We start from the raw sequence: 17600 nt of genomic DNA on the forward strand, positions 1-17600 counted from the left end.
ACCCTAGTAGGTGCATCAGAATCACCTGCAGGGCTTGTTAAACCACAGCTTGCTAGGCTTCAACCACAAAGATTCTTGATTCAGTAGATCTGAGGTGGGGTCACAGAGTTTGCATATCTAACAAATTATGAGATGCTGCTGTTGGTGCTGGACCATAATTTTAGAATCTCTGACTGAGCCCATATCCATTAAAGATGATTCTTTTAGGGACTTCCCTGATGGCGCAGTGGTTAAGAATCCACCTGCCAATGCAGGGGACACGGGTTCGAGCCCTGGGCCGGGAAGATCCCACATGCCACGGAGCAACTAAGCCCATGCGCCACAACTACTGAGCCTGCTCTCTAGAGCCTGCGAGCCACAACTACGGAGCCCACGTGCCACAACTGTTGAAGCCTGTGTGCCTAGAGCTCATGCTCCACAACAAGAGAAGCCACTGCAATAAGCCCACGCACCACAATGAAGAGTAGCCCCCGCTCGCCACAACTAGAGAAAGCCCATGCACAGCAACGAAGACCCAATGCAACCAAAAATAAATAAATAAATACATTTATTTAAAAAAAAAAAAGATGATACTTTTAGGCTGTACGAAGATGGGCAATTAAAAGAAAAAATCTTATTGGAAAGCATAAGGCTGGAAGCACACTGTGAACTTGCTACTATAGCTTTTTATGGTCTGTGGTGGAGAGAAAGAAGTGGTGGAAAATGCAGGCTCTTTTGCCGGTACAGCTACAGAGCCTTAGGAGGGGTGCAAGATGGCCACTGTGCAGTGTCCTTAGTTTGCAGGGCCCAGAAGATCAAGCAACAAGGTACAGGCCTGGTGTCCAGGGGCCCAGGCAGCCCCAGATTTGGACCATTCTCTTCCCCATCCCAACCCCACAGGAAATATGTCCTTACAACAGAGGTTCTCAAAGTGTGGTTCTGAGAACCGTGGGAGTCTGTGAAGTCAAGATTATATTTAAAATAATATTCAGAGATTATTTGTCCTGTGGCCTAAGATGGTTCTATAAATGTTATTTTAATTATTTAGTAAATTAATAATTATTTTTAGTTTTAATTTCTAATGCGGCATATTCTGACATTAAAAAAAAACCTACATAGGGCTTCCCTGGTAGCGCAGTGGTTGAGAATCTGCCTGCCAATGCAGGGGACACGGGTTCGAGCCCTGGTCTGGGAAGATCCCACATGCCGTGGAGCAACTAGGCCCGTGAGCCACAACTACTGAGCCTGCGTGTCTGGAGCCTGTGCTCCGCAACAAGAGAGGCCGTGACAGTGAAAGGCCCGCGCACGGCGATGAAGAGTGGCCCCCGCTCGCCGCACCTAGAGAAAGCCCTCGCACAGAAACGAAGACCCAACACAGCCAAAAATAAATAAATTAATTAATTTAAATAAATAAATAAATAAATAAAAATAAATAAATAAATAAATAAACCTACATAAACAAAAAGCTTTCGGGGGCCCGGCCTTACAATAATTTTATTAGCATAATCAAGGTATAATTTATAGACCATAAAATTCACCCACTTAATATGTACAGTTTAATGACTTCTAATAAATGTTTTTTAAATTTATTTTATGCAACCATCACCACATCCACTTTTAGAACACTTGTCTTTCCAAAAGATCCCTCCTGATCTTTCACAGTCAATCCCTACTCCCATCCCCAGTTCCATGCAACCAGATATCTACTTTCTGTCTGTACAGTTTTGTCTTTTTAGGGTCATCATATGCATGAAATCATACTACACATGGCCCTTTCTTTGTGCCTGCTTCCTTTCATTTAACATAATGTTTTGAGGTTCATTATTCTTTTTTTGGTATATGTAATTTATTACATTTTAGCTAAGAGGTATTGCATTTTAATGAATATACCACAATTTATTTATCCATTCACTAAATGATGGGCATTTGGATTGTTTCCAGTTTTTAGTGAATATGAGTAATGCTGCTATGAAATTTCATTTACTGTGGGTAGATATTTATGGGTGAAAGTGCTAAGTTATTTGTTTTATATGTTTAATCATTTGAGAACCTGCAGAACTTTTTCAGAGTGGCTGGACCGTTTTATTTTGCTACCAGCAATTGATGAGTTCCGATTCCTGCACATCCTCACCAACAGTATTGTCTGCCTTTATTAAGCCATTTCATTTTTTAGTGTGTAGTGGTATCTCATTGCAGTTTTAATTTGCACATGTACTACTAATAACTAATGATGTTGAGCATCATTTTATGTATGCTATCGACTGGCTGTCTGTGTCCCTCCAAAAGCTGTATGTTAAAACCTAATCAAAAATGTGATATATTGGAGGTAGGACTTTTGGAGATGATTAGGTTATGAGGATGGAGCCCTCATGAATACAGTGTGTCCTATTATTGTAAAAGAGACTCCAGAGAGTTCCCTCACTCCTAACACGTGAGGACACCCAGAAAAGACAGCTGTCAGTGAACCAGGAGGCAGGCCTTCACCAGACGTCGAGTTTGCCAGCATCTTGATCTTTGACTTTCCAGCCCCTAGAACTGTGAGAAATAAGTTTCTGGGGTTTATGGTATTTTTGTTACAGAAGCTGGAACAGACAAAGGCAATGTCCTTATTTGCCATCCAGATATCTTCTTCGGTGAAATGCCTACTCGAGCCTTCTTCTTTTTTTTTTTTTTTTTATACAAATTGACTCTTTTTTTTTTTTTAATTTTATTTATTTATTTATTTTTGGCTGCGTTGGGTCTTCGTTTCTGTGCGAGGGCTTTCTCCAGTTGCGGCAAGTGGGGGCCACTCTTCATCGTGGTGCGCGGGCCTCTCACCATCGCGGCCTCTCTTGTTGCGGAGCACAGGCTCCAGACACGCAGGCTCAGCAACTGTGGCTCACGGGCCCAGTTGCTCCGCGGCATGTGGGATCCTCCCAGACCAGGGCTCGAACCCGTGTCCCCTGCATTGGCAGGCAGATTCTCAACCACTGCGCCACCAAAGGAAGCCCCGAGTCTTCTTAATTGTACAATGGTTTCTGTTGGATTGTTTGTCTTATTGAATTGTAAGAGTTCTTTTGGATGAAACTCCCTTATCAGATATTTGTTTGCAAATTCTTTTTCCCAGGCTATGGCTTTTCTTTTAATTTTGTTAGATGCCTTATTTGAAGAATGAAATTTTTAATATTGATGAATACAATTTGTCAGTTTTTTCTTTTATGTTTCATTTTGGTGTCATGTGCAAGAAATCTTTGTTAAACACAAGCTCACTAATTTTTCTTTTTCATGAATTCCTCTAGAAGTTTTCAGGAAATACATTTAGGTCAATGAACCATTTTTAGTTAATTTTTTGTATGGTGTAATGTGAGGATGAGGTTCATTTTGCATATAATCCCAAATGTTTAAGCTCTACTTGTAGAAAAGATTATCCTTTCCATTTTTGACTTATCTTGGCATCTTTGTTGAAAATCAATTGACCATAGATGTGTTATCTATTTCTGGATTCTAATTCTGTTTCATTGTTGTACATATTAATATATCTCACATTATACTAATACTATACTTTTTTTTTTTCTCTTGAAAATCCAGAGTTTTTTTTTTTTAAACATCTTTATTGGAGTATAATTGCTTTACAATGCTGTGTTACTTTCTGCTTTATAACAAAGTGAATCAGTTATACATATACATATGTTCCCATATCTCTTCCCTCTTGCGTCTCCCTCCCTCCCACCCTCCCTATCCCACCGCTCTAGGTGGTCACAAAGCACTGAGCTGATCTCCCTGTGCTATGCGGCTGCTTCCCGCTAGCTATCTATTTTACATTTGGTAGTGTATATATGTCCATACCACTCTCTCACCCTGTCACATCTTACCCCTCCCCCTCTCCATATCTTCAAGTCCATTCTCTAGTAGGTCTGTGTCTTTATTCCCATCTTGCCACTAGGTTCTTCATGACCTTTTTTTTTTTTTTCCATATATATGTGTTAGCATACTGTATTTGTTTTTCTCTTTCTGACTTACTTCACTCTGTATGACAGACTCTAACTCCATCCACCTCACTACAAATAACTCAATTTCGTTTCTTTTTATGGCTGAGTAATATTCCATTGTATATATGTGCCACATCTTCTTTATCCATTCATCCGATGATGGACACTTAGCTTGCTTCCATGTCCTGGCTATTGTAAATAGAGCTGCAATGAACATTTCGGGACATGACTCTTTTTGAATTATGGTTTTCTCAGGGTATATGCCCATTAGTGGGATTGCTGGGTCGTATGGTAGTTCTATTTTTAGTTTTTTAAGGAACCTCCATACTGTTCTCCATAGTGGCTGTATCAATTTACATTCCCACCAACAGTGCAAGAGTGTTCCCTTTTCTCCACACCCTCTCCAGCATTTATTGTTTCTAGATTTTTTGATGATGGCCATTCTGACCGGTGTGAGATGATATCTCATTGTAGTTTTCATTTGCATTTCTCTAATGATTAATGATGTTGAGCATTCTTTCATGTGTTTGTTGGCAATCTGTATATCTTTGTAGAAATGTCTATTTAGGTCTTCTGCCCATTTTTGGATTGGGTTGTTTTCCTTTTTGTTATTGAGCTGCATGAGCTGCTTGTAAATCTTGGAGATTAATCCTGTGTCAGTTGCTTCGTTTGCAAATATTTTCTCCCATTCTGAGGGTTGTCTTTTGGTCTTGTTTATGGTTTCCTTTGCTGTGCAAAAGCTTTTAAGTTTCATTAGGTCCCATTTGTTTATTTGTGTTTTTATCTCCATTTCTCTAGGAGGTGGGTCAAAAAGGATCTTGCTGTGATTTATGTCAGAGAGTGTTCTGCCTATGTTTTCCTCTAAGAGTTTGATAGTGTCTGGCCTTACACTTAGGTCTCTAATCCATTTTGAGTTTATTTTTGTGTATGGTGTCAGGGAGTGTTCTAATTTCATTCTTTTACATGTAGCTCTCCAGTTTTCCCAGCACCACTTATTGAAGAGGCTGTCTTTTCTCCACTGTATATGCTTGCCTCCTCTATCAAAGATAAGGTGACCATATATGCGTGGGTTTATCTCTGGCCTTTCTATCCTGTTCCATTGATCTATGTTTCTGTTTTTGTGCCAGTACCAAACTGTCTTGATTACTGTAGCTTTGTAATATAGTCTGAAGTCAGGGAGCCTGATTCCTCCAGCTCCATTTTTCGTTCTCAAGATTGCTTTGGCTATTTGGGGTCTTTTGTGTTTCCATACAAATTGTGAAATTTTTTGTTCTAGTTCTGTGAAAAATGCCAGTGGTAGTTTGATAGGGATTGCATTGAATCTGTAGATTGCTTTGGGTAGTAGAGTCATTTTCACAATGTTGATTCTTCCAATCCAAGAACATAGTATATCTCTCCATCTATTTGTATCATCTTTAATTTCTTTCATCAGTGCCTTATAATTTTCTGCATACAGGTCTTTTGTCTCCTTAGGTAGGTTTATTCCTAGATATTTTATTCTTTTTGTTGCAATGGTAAATGGGAGTGTTTTCTTAATTTCACTTTCAGATTTTTCATCATTAGTATATAGGAATGCAAGATATTTCTGTGCATTAATTTTGTATCCTGCTACTTTACCAAATTCATTGATTAGCTCTAGCAGTTTTCTGGTAGCATATTTAGGATTCTCTAATTATAGTATCATGTCATCTGCAAACAGTGACAGCTTTACTTCTTCTTTTCCGATTTGGATTCCTTTTATTTCTTTTTCTTCTCTGATTGCTGTGGCTAACACTTCCAAAACTATGTTGAATAATAGTGGTGAGAGTGGGCAACCTTGTCTTGTTCCTGATCTTAGTGGAAATGGTTTCAGTTTTTCACCATTGAGGACAATGTTGGCTGTGGGTTTGTCATATATAGCCTTTATTATGTTGAGGAAAGTTCCCTCTATGCCTACTTTCTGCAGGGCTTTTATCATAAATGGGTGTTGAATTTTGTTGAAAGCTTTCTCTGCATCTATTGAGATGATCATATGGTTTTTCTCCTTCAATTTGTTAATATGATGTATCACGTTGATTAATTTGCGTATATTGAAGAATCCTTGCATTCCTGGAATAAACCCCACTTGATCATGGTGTATGATCCTTTTAATGTGCTGTTGGATTCTGTTTGCTAGTATTTTGTTGAGGATTTTTGCATCTATGTTCATCAGTGATATTGGCCTGTAGTTTTCTTTCTTTGTGACATCATTGTCTGGTTTTGGTATCAGGGTGATGGTGGCCTCGTAGAATGAGTTGGGGAGTGTTCCTCCCTCTGCAATATTTTGGAAGAGTTTGAGAAGGATAGGTGTTAGCTCTTCTCTAAATGTTTGATAGAATTCGCCTGTGAAGCCATCTGGTCCTGGGCTTTTGTTTGTTGGAAGATTTTTAATCACAGTTTCAATTTCAGTGCTTGTGATTGGTCTGTTCATATTTTCTATTTCTTCCTGGTTCAGTCTCAGCAGGTTGTGCATTTCTAAGAATCTGTCCATTTCTTCCAGGTTGTCCATTTTATTGGCATAGAGTTGCTTGTAGTAATCTCTCATGATCCTTCATATTTCTGCAGTGTCAGTTCTTACTTCTCCTTTTTCATTTCTAATTCTATTGATTTGAGTCTTCTTCCTCTTTCTCTTGATGAGTCTGGCTAATGGTTTATCAATTTTGTTTATCTTCTCAAAGAACCAGCTTTTAGCTTTATTGATCTTTGCTATTGTCGCTGTCATTTCTTTTTCATTTATTTCTGATCTGATCTTTATGATTTCTTTCCTTCTGCTAGCTTTGGGGTTTTTTTGTTCTTCTTTCTCTAATTGCTTTAGGTGCAAGGTTAGGTTGTTTATTCGAGATGTTTCCCGTTTCTTGATGTAGGCTTGTATTGCTATAAACTTCTCTCTTAGAACTGCTTTTGCTGCATCCCATAGGTTTTGGGTCGTCGTGTCTCCATTGTCATTTGTTTCTAGGTATTTTTTGATTTCCCCTTTCATTTCTTCAATGATCACTTCGTTATTAAGTAGTGTATTGTGTAGCCTCCATCTGTTTGTATTTTTTACAGATCTTTTCCTGTAATTGATATCTAGTCTCATAGCGTTGTGGTCGGAAAAGATAATTGATACGATTTCAATTTTCTTAAATTTACCAAGGCTTGATGTGTGACCCAAGATATCATCTATCCTGGAGAATGTTCCATAAGCACTTGAGAAAAATGTGTATTCTGTTGTTTTTGGGTGGAATGTCCTATAAATATCAATTAAGTCCATCTTGTTTAATGTATCATTTAAAGCTTGTGTTTCCTTATTTATTTTCATTTTGGATGATCTGTCCATTGGTGAAAGTGGGGTGTTAAAGTCCCCTACTATGATTGTGTTATTGTCGATTTCCCCTTTTATGGCTGTTAGTATTTGCCTTATGTATTGAGGTGCTCCTATGTTGGGTGCATAAATATTTACAATTGTTATATCTTCTTCTTGGATTGATCCCTTGATCATTATATAGTGTCCTTCTTTGTCTCTTGTAATAGTCTTTATTTTAAAGTCTATTTTGTCTGATATGAGAATTGCTACTCCAGCTTTCTTTTGATTTCCATTTGCATGGAATATCATTTTCCATCCCCTCACTTTCAGTCTGTATGTGTCCCTAGGTCTGAAGTGGGTCTCTTGTAGACAGCATATATATGGGTCTTGTTTTTATATCTATTCAGCCAGTCTGTGTCTTTTGGTGGGAGCATTTAATCCATTTACATTTAAGGTAATTATCGATATGTATGTTCCTATTCCCATTTTCTTAAATGTTTTGGGTTTGTTATTGTAGGTGTTTTCCTTCTCTTGTGTTTCTTGCCTAAAGAAGTTCCTTTAGCATTTGTTGTAAAGCTGGTTTGGTGGTGCTGAACTCTCTCAGCTTTTGCTTGTCTGTAAAGGTTTTAATTTCTCCATCAAATCTGAATGAGATCCTTGCTGGGTAGAGTAATCTTGGTTGTAGGTTTTTCTCCTTCATCACTTTAAATATGTCCTGCCACTTCCTTCTGGCTTGCAGAGTTTCTGCTGAAAGGTCAGCTGTTAACCTTATGGGGATTCCTTTGTGGGTTATTTGTTGTTTTTCCCTTGTTGCTTTTAATATGTTTTCTTTATATTTAATTTTGGATAGTTTGATTAATATGTGTCTTGGCGTGTTTCTCCTTGGATTTATCCTGCATGGGACTCTGTGTGCTTCCAGGACTTGATTAACTATTTCCTTTCCCATATTAGGGAAGTTTTCAACTATAATCTCTTCAAATATTTTCTCAGTCCCTTTCTTTTTCTCTTCTTCTTCTGGGACCCCTATAATTCGAATATTGGTGCGTTTAATGTTGTCCCAGAGGTCTCTGAAACTGTCCTCAGTTCTTTTCATTCTTTTTTCTTTATTCTGCTCTGCAGTAGTTATTTCCACTATTTTATCTTCCAGGTCACTTACCCGTTCTTCTGCCTCAGTTATTCTGCTATTAATCCTTTCTAGAGTATTTTTAATTTCATTTATTGTGTTTTTCATCGTTGCTTGATTCCTCTTTAGTTCTTCTACATCCTTGTTAAATGTTTCTTGCATTTTGTCTATTCTATTTCCAAGATTTTGGATCATCTTTACTATCATTATTCTGAATTCTTTTTCAGGTAGACTGCCTATTTCCTCTTCATTTGTTACGTCTGGTGTGTTTTGACCCTGCTCCTTCATCTGCTGTGTGTTTTTCTGTCTTCTCATTTTGCTTATCTTACTGTGTTTGGGGTCTCCTTTTCACAGGTTGCAGGTTCGTAGTTCCCGTTGTTTTTGGTATCTGTCCCCAGTGGCTAAGGTTGGTTCAGTGGGTTGTGTAGCCTTCCTGGTGGAGGGGACTAGTGCCTGTGTTCTGGTGGATGAGGCTGGATCTTGTCTTTCTGGTGGGCACGTCCACGTCTGGTGGTGTGTTTTGGGGTGTCTGTGGCCTTATTATGATTTTACGCAGCCTCCCTGCTAATGGATGGGGCTGTGTTCCTGTCTTGCTAGTTTTTTGGCATAGGGTGTCCAGCACTGTAGCTTGCTGGTCGTTGAGTGAAGCTGGGTCTTGATATTGAGATGGAGATCTCTGAGAGATTTTCGCCGTTTGGTATTGCGTGGAGCTGGGAGGTCTCTTGTGGACCATTGTCCTGAAGTTGGCTCTCCCACCTCAGAGGCACAGCCCTGATGCCTGGCTGGAGTACCAAGAGCCTTTCATCCACACGGCTCAGAATAAAAGGGAGAAAAAATAGAAAGAAAGAAAGCAAGAGGATAAAATAAAAGAAAAGAAAGCTATTATAATAAAAAAATAAGAAAAAAATTATTAAGAAAATTTTTTTTTAATTTTTAAAAATAAATTTATTAATTTTTATAATAAAAATAAGAAAAAATTATTAAGAAAAAAATTATTAAGAAAAAAATTTTTTAATTTTTTAAAATAAAAAATAAGAAAAAAATTTTTAATTTTTTTTAAAATAAAAAATAAGAAAAAAAAAAAATAAGGAAAAAATTATTAAGAAAAAATTTATTAAGAAAAAAAATTTCACCCAGAAGCATACACATATACACTCACAAAAAAAGGAAAAGGGGAAAAAATATATCCTCCTCCCAAAGTCCACCTTCTGAATTTGGAATGATTCGTTGTCTATTCAACAGATGCAGGTACATCAAGTTGTTTGTGGAGCTTTAATCCGCTGCTTCTGAGGCTGCTGGGAGAGATTCCCCTTTCTCTCCTTTGTTCGCACAGCTCCCAGGTTTCAGCTTTGGATTTGGACCCGCCTCTGCGTGTAGGTCGCCTGAGGGCGTCTGTTCTTCGCTCACACAGGACAGGGTTAAAGGAGCAGCTGCTTCGGGGGCTCTGGGTCACTCAGGCCGCGGGGAGGGAGGGGTACGGTTGCGGGGCGAGCCTGCGGGCGTCAGAGGCCGGCGTGACGTTGCAGCAGCCTGAGGCTGGCCGTGCGTTCTCCCGGGGAAGTTGTCCCTGGATCACGGGACCCTGGCAGTGGCGGGCTGCACAGGCTCCCGGGAGGGGCGGTGTGGAGAGTGACCTGTGCTCGAACACAGGCTTCTTGGTGGTGGCAGCAGCAGCAGCCTTGGCGTCTCACGCCCGTCTCTGGGGTTCGCGCTGATAGCCGCGGCTCGCGCCCGTCTCTGAAGCTCGTTTAGGCGGCGCTTTGAATCCCCTTTCCTTGCGCGCCGCGAAACAAAGAGGCAAGAAAAAGACTCTTGCCTCTTCAGCAGCTGTAGACTTTTTCCCAGACTCCCTCCCGGCTAGCTGTGGTGCGCTAACTCCCTCAGGCTGTGTTCACACAGCCAACCCCAGTCCTCTCCCTGCGATTCAACCGAAGCCCGAGCCTCCGCTCCCAGCCCCCGCCCGCCCCAGCGGGTGAGCAGACAAGCCTCTCGGGCTGGTGAGTGCTGCTCGGCGCCGAGCCTCTGTGCGGGAATCTCTCCGCTTTGCCCTCCGCACCCCTGTGGCTGCGCTCTCCGCCGTGGCTCCGAAGCTTCCGCCCTCTGCCACCCGCAGCCCCGCCCGTGAAGGGGCTTCTAGTGTGTGGAAACCTTTCCTCCTTCACAGCTCCCTCCCACTGGTACAGGTCGCATCCCTGTTCTTTTGTCTCTGTTATTTCTTTTTTCTTTTGCCCTACCCAGGTACGTGGGGAGTTTCTTGCCTTTTGGGAGGTCTGAGGTCTTCTGCCAGCATTCAGTGGGTGTTCTGTAGGAGCAGTTCCACGTGTAGATGTATTTCTAATGTATCTGTGGGAAGGAAGGTGATCTCCGCGTCTTACTCTTCCGCCATCTTGCCCTGAATCCGTGTGTTTGTCATATATGGCCTTTATTATGTTGAGTTATGCTCCCCCCAATGTCCACTTTCTGGAGAGTTTTTATTATAAAAGGATTTTTAATGTTATCAAAAGCTTTTTCTGCATCTATTGAGATGATCATATGGTTTTCATTCTTCAGTTTGTTAATGTGGTGTACATTGATTAATTTGCAGATATTTAAATCCATGGGATAAATGCCACTTGATCATGGTGTATGATCCTTTTAATGTATTGTTGGATTTGGTTTGATAATAGTTTGTTGAGAATTTTTGCATCTATGTTTCTCAGTGATATTGGCCTGTAATTTTCTTTTTTGTGACATCTTTGTCTGGTTTTGGTATCAGGGTGATGGTAGCCTTGTAGAATGAGTTCACAAATGTTCCTCTGCAGTTTTTTAGTATAGTTTGAGAAGAATAGGTGTTAACTCTTTTCTAAATATTTGGTAGCATTCACCTGTGAAGCCTTCTGGTTTACAACTTTTGCTTTTTGATAGTTTTTCTTATTACTGTTTCACTTTCATTAATGGTAATTTTTCTGTTCATATCTTCTCTTTCTTCATGGTTCAGTCTTGGGTGATTATACTCCTGTAAGAATTTGTCTGTTTCTTCTAGGTTCCATTTTATTTGCATATAGTTTCTTGTAATAGTCTCTCATGGAACTTTGTATTTCTGTGGTGTCAATTGTAACTTTTCCTTTTTCATTTCTGATTTTATTGATTTGGGACCTCTCCCTTTTTTCTTGATGAGTCTGGCTAAAGGTTTATCAATTTTGTTTATCTTTTCAAAGAACCAGTTTTGAGTTTCATTGATCTTTTCCTTTTTTTTTTTTTTTTTTTTAGTATCTGTTTCATTTATTTCTGCTCTGATCTCTATGATATGTTTCTTTCTACTAACTTTGGGTTTTGTTGTTCTTTAGTTACTTAAGGTGTAAACTTGGGTTGTTTATTTGAGATTTTTCTTGTTTCGTGAGGTAAGCTTGTATTGCTAAAAACTTTCCTCTTACAAATGCTTGTGCTGCATCCCATGGGTTTTGGAAGATCATGTTTTCATTTTCAGTTGTCTCTAGGTACTTTTTGATTTCCTCTTTAATTTCTTTAGTGATTCATTGATTGTTTAGTAGCATATTGTTTAGCCTCCATGTGTTTGTGTTTTTTGCAGTTTTTTTCTTGTAGTTGATTTCTAATCTCATAACATTGTAGTCGGAAGAGATGCTTGATATGATTCCAATGTTCTTAAGTTTACAGAGACTTGTTTTGTGACCCAGCACGTGATCTATCCTGGAGAATGTTCCCTGTGCACTTGAAAAGTGTGTGTTCTGCTGCTTTCAGATGGAAAGTTCTATAAATATCAGTTAAGTCCATCTGGTCTAATGTGTCATTTAAGGCCTGTGTTTCCTTGTTGATTTTCTGTCTGGATGATCTGTCCATTGATGTAAGTGGGGTCCTAAAGTCCCCTATTATTATTGTGTTACTGTCAGTTTCTCCTTTTATGTCTGTTAACATTTGCCTTGTATATTGAGGTGTTTCTATGTTGGGTGCATATATATTGGGTTGCCCAAAAAGTTCATTCAGGGTTTTCTGTAACATCATACAGCATAACCCAAATGAACTTTTTGGCCAACCCAATAGTTACAATTGTAATATCTCCTTCTTGGATTGGTCCCTTGATCATTATGTAATGTCCTTCTTTGTCTCTTATAACAGTCTTTATTTTAAAGTCTATTTTGTCTGATATGAGTATTGCTACTCCAGCTTTCTTTTGACTTCCATTTGCATAGAATACCTTTCTCCATCCCCTCACTTTCATTCTGTATGAGTCTCTAGATCTGAAGTGTGTCTATTGTAGACAGCATATATATGGGTCTTGTTTCTATATCCATTCAGCCAGTCTATGTCTTTTGGTTGGAGCACTTAATCCTTTTACATTTAAGGTAATTATCAATATGTATGTTCCTTTTTTTTTTTTTAAATTAATTTATTTATTTTTGGCTGTGTTGGGTCTTCGTTTCTGTGCCAGGGCTTTCTCTAGTTGTGGTGAGCGGGGGCCACTCTTCATCGCGGTGCGCGGACCTCTCACTATCGCGGCCTCTCTTGTTGTGGAGCACAGGCTCCAGATGCGCAAGCTCAGTAATTGTGGCTCACGGGCCCAGCTGCTCCGCGGCACGTGGGATCTTCCCAGACCAGGGCTCGAACCCGTGTCCCCTGCACCGGCAGGCGGATTCTCAACCACTGCACCACCAGGGAAGCCCCCTTTTTTTAATATAAATTTATTTATTTATTTTTGGCTGCGTTGGGTCTTCGTTGCTGCGTACGGGCTTTCTCTAGCTGCAGTGAGTGGGGGCTACTCTTTGTTGTAGTGAGCCATCTTCTCACTTTGGTGACTTCTCTTGTTGCAGAGCAGGGGCTCTAGGCACAGGGGCTTCAGTAGTTGTGGCACATGGGCTCTAGAGTGTGGGCTCTAGAACGCAGGCTCAGTAGTTGTGGTGCATGGGCTTAGTTGCTCTGTGACATGTGGGATCTTCCCGGACCAGGGCTCGAACCCGTGTCCCCTGCATTGGCAGGCAGATTCTTAACCACTGTGCCACCAGGGAAGTCCCATGGCAAATCAACTTTTAAAGGACTTTTACTGATTTAGAAATATGGAATAGAGACTAATCAACTTCTAAGACATCTGAACTTCTCTGCTTTACAAATAAAATTGTATAAAATTATTATTAGTTTAAGTTTGTAAATATTTGCAAATTGGACATTGAGAAATTTGCAAAATTGTCAGTTTATGTTTTTTGAGTTAAATTGGACAGATTTGTGTAACTCAGGGGTCTCTCAGCTCTACTTTTCTTCTAAATATATATATATTTTGGAACAGGTCCTTAGTCTTAACTTTCATGCCCTTGATACTTTTGACAATGAAAGGTTGGATATTTTGTAGAATATCTCTTAAAGTAATTTTGTCTGTTTTCTCCTGATTACAAATAGGTTATGCATCTTGACCAGAAAATCACAAAAGTGATGCTGTTTCTATTGCATCCTATCTAATGGTGCACTATTTTGATGGGCCCATTTTGATGTTGTTCATTTAGGTCACTTGTTTAAGGTGGTGTCTGTCAGGTTTCCCCACTTTTTCCCAGGCAGTTCCCTGGTGGCCTAGTGGTTAGGATTCTGGGCTTTCACTGACAGTGCCCAGGTTCAGTCCCTGGTTAGGGAACTGAGATCCTTACAAGCTGTGTGGTGCAGCCAAAACAAAAAAAAGTTACTTTTTCTCTTTTAAATATATTTATGGCTATGTACTTGGAAGCTATGTAAAAAGCATATTCCTCATCAAACATTAAATTTATTCATTTATATCATTTTAATTTATTCATTCATTTATAACTGTTTGGACTCATGATTTCCAATTTTATTCAGTGAGTTATAATTAGCTACAAGCATTATTTATTTTGAGTTAATTTGTCCCAGGTTTGATCAATAGCAGCCCCTTCAAGATGCCCTCCCTGTCTTTTTGATGTATCTCCATCATTCTTTGAGCATTTCCTTGATTTCTGGCACAAGATGTTCCAGACTTGCATTTCCTTTTCCACAGCCCTGGAATAAACCATTTCCCCAAAGATCCTCAGTCCACTTAGAGGAGAATGATATTAGCCAAGAATATATGTGTGTTCACCGCTCCTGAAATGTGCTTCTCCCGGGTCCTCTCAGTGGACAAATCTAAAGAACATGTGTATGTATATGTGTGTTTTTTTGCTTTATAGATTCCACATAAGTGAGATCATATGGTATTTAACTTTTCCTGTCTGATTTATTTTACTTAGCGCAATGTCCTCAAGGTCCATCTATGTTGTTACAAATGACAAGATTTCATTCTTTTTTATGGCATATATATATGTATAATGTGATATATACCTATCACACTGTTCTATCCATTTATCCAGTGATGTACATTTAGGTTGTTTCCATGTTTTGGCTATTATAAATAATGTGCAATGAACATGGGGGTGTAGATTTCTTTTTTTTTTAATTTGAATGTGGCTCTCTTTTTAAAAAAATTTTTATTTATTTATTTAGGCTGTGCTGGGTCTTCATTGCAGCATACTGGCGTCTCTAGTTGTGGTGCGCAGGCTCTAGAGTGTGCGGGCTCAGTAGCTGTGGCCCGTGGGCTTAGTTGCGGTATGTGGGATTTTAGTTCCCAAACTAGGGATCAAACTCAGGCCCACTGCATTGGGAGCATGGAGTCTTAACCACTGGACCACCAGGGAAGTCTCTAGATATCTTTTCAAATTAATGTTTTTGTTTTCTTTGGGTAAATACCCAGAAGTAGAATTGCAGGATCATATCATACAGTAATTCTATTTTTAATTTTGGGGGAGTTGTTTTAATTACAGGCGAACCACCCTTTCACTCAAGTGAGGTGCCATGTCCCAATGCCTACAGAGCAAGTTTCCAAAGCAATTTTTAAAGTGGAAGGTAAATAGAAATCACCTCACTCTAAACTCTGTATTTATAGATCAGTTTTAAATTTGATTTCACCAAAACTAATGAAATAAGAAAATGTGATTGTCCATGAAGGTTGTCTTTCTCCTTGGCTGTATTTTGTTGGAGTGGGGCAGGGTCTCTTCAGGCCAATAAATTGCAAGGACAGAATCTTTCTTCTCTGAGCAATTCAGAAAACACAATGTTTTGATGTTAAGATACTGGCTTTATAGTATGCCTGCTTACCACACAAAGATGACAATTACCAGGATTATGGTCCTGGGATCTAGCTATCTTCCAAATTGATTGGAGTTGATTTTTTAAAATATTTTTGAGGAAAAACTTGTGACAATGTACAGTTGACTATAATCATCCTTTCATTTTTTTGACACATTCAAAGTCCAGCTTTACTTATTCACTTAGTTCTAGGGTCTTTTATCCTATTTGCAATATGCAAGCTACACTAAGATACTTTGTTCCAGCATAAAGGAATTTTTAAATTGTCTATGTTGGTTAGAGATTTAGTTTTGCTGTGGAAGAATGACCTGTGTTTTAGGAAATGGAATAGATTTGTTGTTAAAATTTTGGTCTTTGTGAAAGCCAGAGAGCATTCATTGAGCATTATTTCACATCCCCTTGGACCACACCATGGATCTCTTACCCTTTGGCTCTTCTTCCCTTTATCTTTTTCACCCTGTGTATGAACCAGAGTCTGCAATAACTTCACCACTTGATCATCTGAAAACCTCTTTCACTTATTCATGAATAGCCTTACTATAAGAAAAAAAGGCATTCTGCATGAAAGCTTGTAGTAGTGAGATGCCTGGCAAATGCCTGACAGCCTTTCTCAGGGTGGTCTGAGATTTAGAGAGCAGAGAATAAACACTGAGTCATAAATATTGTCAATGCAGTTTAGGGAAATATAGGCTTGACCTTTATTATGGATAAGGCTTGCAGAATATGAATTATATTGCTATTATTATGAGTTATACTGCCCTTGGTCACTCTAGCTGGTCAAGAAGAGGTACCAGTCTCAGCTCACTGAAGGAAAAACATGAAATAATTTTAGCTTTTCCAACAAATGCCTCCAATTATAAAATTGTTGAAAACTGCTTTTTTTGTTATTTTGTCTTGTTAGCAAGCCTTGGACAATACTGTAGAAGAAGGCCAGGAATGCTCTTAGCCACTGGACATTTACCAATGCCTTCATCTGTAGGCATATGGATGTACTACACGAGCGCTGGGAGAGCACATTACCACAGGCCTCCCTCTGGGATTGTCTGGTTCTTTGTGATGCTGGTGATCTCTGCTGATGTGGCTGTTTCCTGGTCTGTATGCACTTGGTCTGCATGTGTTTCCTTAGTGTTGTCTTCCCTTGAAAGGAGGCAAGCTTCAAAAGCTAGATCAAGTAGGTTTAGTTGCCGCTCTAAGGAGTCTGAATTTTGTTTTTAAGTTTAATGAGAAAGCTTTGAAGGATTTTAGTAATAACATGATCTGATTGACTCCATAGAGTTTTCTTCCTAAAGTAACAACAGGAGCAACAGTGGAGGAAGACCCCCACTAGGGGTCTGTTGCGGAAGTCTAGATGAGAGATGACTGGGGCTAGGATTAGATGAATACTGGTGAAGCAGCTGGATTCATGATATATTTTGATTGCAGAGCCAGTAGAACTTACTGGTGGATTGGATGCAAGATGTGAAAGAAAAGGAAGAGTGAAGTGCCAGAGGTACACCAAAAATCTACAAGACAGCTGTTCAAACCATTACAGAAGGTGGGAGAATATCTTGGTGCTCAACTGGGGACAATGATGTGAATAAGAAGCAGATGATATAATCAGAGGGTAGTAACTTCAAAAGAGAACACCCAGTGATTTATGATGTCAGAGCAAAGGTCCATCCTTCCTTTCTGACTCCATGAGTCCCTATGTGACTCATTCCTACTTCCCCATGAAGTGGATTTTTCTCTGGTTTTAGGACAAGGGGTATCATCAAGTAAAAATAGGTGTCAGGTAAGATGGAATAGAGAAAGGGCTGTCAGAAGGAAGATCAAAAATCTGGAGAGATTTATTCATAATCTAACGATAGGGAAAGTACACAGGGACTGAGGATGTAAATGAGGATAGAGGATGAGAGTGTTGGAAGAAAAAGCATGAGTGGTCCCCTGATCCTAGCACTATTATGTACAAGCTATCATGGAAAATAGGCTGAAGGTACATGTTAATTATAAGGGATGAGAAATACTGGATAGGAAAACATGGTTTAAAGGCCAAATAAATATAACTTACCAGCGCCAAGGTACCACCTGGAATGTTAGCATCATGGTACACACACCCTGTATTGATAGGAGGACA

General features: G+C 39.4%; 1 protein-coding gene and 1 long non-coding RNA gene across 2 annotated transcripts in view; one reads left to right on the forward strand and one right to left on the reverse strand.

Annotated features, from left to right (window-relative positions):
* LOC309605104 (N-acetylated-alpha-linked acidic dipeptidase 2) overlaps positions 1-17600 on the forward strand; it is a 120499-nt gene that overhangs the window by 30330 nt on the left and 72569 nt on the right. The window lies entirely within an intron of this gene.
* LOC309605144 lies at positions 558-2631 on the reverse strand. The gene is made up of 2 exons (XR_014231251.1): positions 1430-2631; positions 558-1090 (listed from the first exon to the last, which is right to left on the reverse strand). It is a non-coding gene; the product is annotated as an uncharacterized lncRNA (long non-coding RNA).

The sequence above is a fragment of the Balaenoptera borealis genome (assembly GCF_965194805.1).
Source record: "Balaenoptera borealis genome assembly, chromosome: 11".
In the NCBI taxonomy this organism is placed as follows: Eukaryota; Metazoa; Chordata; class Mammalia; order Artiodactyla; family Balaenopteridae; genus Balaenoptera; species Balaenoptera borealis.